The 2,738-nt window shown below is 29.9% G+C and overlaps 1 long non-coding RNA gene across 1 annotated transcript; it reads left to right on the plus strand.

Moving 5' to 3' along the window:
- Positions 1-586: 586 nt before the first annotated feature.
- LOC113362133 lies at positions 587-2,278 on the plus strand. The gene is made up of 3 exons (XR_003365562.1): positions 587-653; positions 758-811; positions 2,095-2,278. It is a non-coding gene; the product is annotated as an uncharacterized LOC113362133 (long non-coding RNA).
- The last annotated feature ends 460 nt before the right edge of the window (positions 2,279-2,738 follow it).

Raw genomic sequence — 2,738 nt, forward strand, 5'->3', positions numbered from 1 at the left:
TATTAATTTTTATATGTTGTCCAACTAATAGATGACCTATATCATTAAGAAATTCTAATACTACCATTTTATTTGATTATTGTTAGTATAAGAAATGTGTATAATTCGATAGTCATGTTTATATTCTTTACGTAGGTGTTTTAGAATGCTTTTCACTCTACAATTTATGAAAGTTTGATAAAATTCGTGTCGGTAAATTATAGCCACTGAAATTTCGTCGGCAATAATTAGCTAGGTGACTAGGTCTACTTGTCCCTTTATTAGAGTGGAGAATTTCCATCAAATGAATTAGCTAGGTGACTAGGTCTACTTGTCCCTTTTTTTGTTTCATTTTAAGTTTTCACAAAAAAAGTGAAGAACTAAAACAGAGAACGTTGGTTAATGAATTTAAGATTCAAGTTGGGGGAGACAACGAATAATATGTCACACACTCACGTCGATTTTTTCTTTCATTTCCCTTCTTTTAGAAAACAAAATCATGATCACACTATTTTCTTCCCTTCTCTGCTTTATCTTCACCCTTTAAAAACACAAGAAGTCATATTGTTGTAGTACACAAATTTGTTATAACTATGCTTCTTCTGCAGAGAAATTCTTCCTCCCTCTATGTTTTGAAGTTTCCAAGTTTTAACTTCCAACTACCAGTTTAAGAGGTACTTTTAATATATTATTAAAATAAGTATTTACCACTAAATTTATTGTTTGTTTCTATGTAGTTTATTTACAACAAATTTGATTTTTTTCTTCATCATACCAGATGATGATGCCGACATCGAATGTTGTCTTTGAACTATAAATTTTAACTATACGGGTACTCTCTTACATCAACATTTAAGTTAGTAGTTGCCTTTTTTTTTTATTTTTTTGGGTAATGTTTTCATCATTTTCTTCATGTTGTACATATATATATTATAATTTAGGATGTTTCCATAACTTTATAATAGAGTTTCAAGGAAATAACAAAAGCTCAAATCAAGATTAGAGGAAGAAAAAATCAAGACACAATTAAATCTAGTCAATAAAATCTATGCAAAAAAGAAAAAAAATTGAATTGATATTCAACTTTGATTTATATTTTTTAATTTGTGGTTTAATATTTGCGTCCTGCTTAATTATATACAAAAAAGAAGAAGAAAGAAAAGTCTTTTTTTATTACACCTATAACATTATATCAGTTTTTTATTTTTGATCATTCAACAGTGAATCACATAAATCAATAATGAAGTGTAATTAATTAAGTCCAATCACTGTCAAGTATAAAGAACATGATTAATGAAGCAAAAATATGCATGCGCTTTAAGTTAATGCTTTAACTTTCATAATGATGAAATTAATTAACTAGCATGATCACATGATGGAATAATTATCATGGTGTTAGTGTTGATGCTAGTTAAATATAACTTCATACATGCATGTTTAAAGTTGTGAAATCCAATTAGACGGATTTTAATGTCAATGTTAGGTAGAAAATATTAAACAATAACTAATATAAGTAAATTTGGTTAAATTTTATTTACTTTATATGAGTGCAACCATTTTAAGGAAGTCTGCTCAACAATTAATTTGTACTCAAAAGAGTCAAAAGTTAAAAGAATAATAAAAAAAAGAAAATTGTCTTCATGATTAAAAGATCTAGCTAGTCTATGTTCCTTTATGCATGCAACAAAATTTCTTATTGTTTCAAGAATATATTGATTAGCTAGCTACAAAATAAACATCTAGTTTTTTCTATTTGTGGACACAAATTAAATAAAGGCCACAAATAATACTAGTGAATAAGAAAAAATTAATAGTTTAATGAATTGTCTTCATGCTCAATGAGTAATTCTTATTCATCCTCAAAAGGGGTCAAAAGTTAAAAGTATATAAAAAAAAAGAAGCTAATTGTCTTCGTGATCAAAAGGTCTAGCTAGCCTACGTTCCTACACATAGGCAACCAAATTTACTATTGTCTTAAGAATATAATGATTACCTAGCTACAAAATAAACATCTAAAATTTTCTATTTGTGGGCAAAATAAAATATAGGCCAAGAATAGTACTAGCGAAATTTAATATATGTCACTGATTTACAAGTAACATTTTCTCGTTACAGATACGATGGAAGGATCGACATCCACGCAAACTGCCAAACGAGATGTTTTTCATGCATATTGCACTGTAATGCCTGATGGTAAAAAATTGAAGTGTAATTTTTGTGAAAAGGAAATATCTTCAGGTATTTCACGCATAAAATTTTATTTAGCACAACAAAGAGGTACAGTTGCCCCGTGCATGCATGTGACGCCTGAAGTGAAAAATCTTGCTAAAGTTGCATTGGAAGAAAAGAGAAAAGCAAAAAGGCAAAGAATAACAGAATCTAATAACAAAGATTCAGAAAAAGTGTATCATAATAAGCCATGGAACCCTGCGTATGGTATAAATGAAGAAGAACCAGATTTTCATGCAGAGGAAGAACAAGTATTCAGTCACACAAAAGAAAAAGACTGGGTTTTTAAAAAACCTTTTTGGACGAAAAAATAAGAATATTCATGCCGGAGAGGGTACATCGCACGGTCCTCGGGCCTCTGTAGAAATACCTAGGTCTACTATCCGACCATCACAACCACCTAGGATGTCTGTGGATATGGGAGGACAATATGATCCTTCTAGGGATTCTCAACCTTCGATGGCAAAATTTGGCAAAAGCAAAACATGTCGGGAAAAAGTCGATTCTTCTGTTGGACGTTTTTTCTATGC

This window comes from Papaver somniferum, chromosome 3 (assembly GCF_003573695.1).
Source record: "Papaver somniferum cultivar HN1 chromosome 3, ASM357369v1, whole genome shotgun sequence".
In the NCBI taxonomy this organism is placed as follows: domain Eukaryota; kingdom Viridiplantae; phylum Streptophyta; class Magnoliopsida; order Ranunculales; family Papaveraceae; genus Papaver; species Papaver somniferum.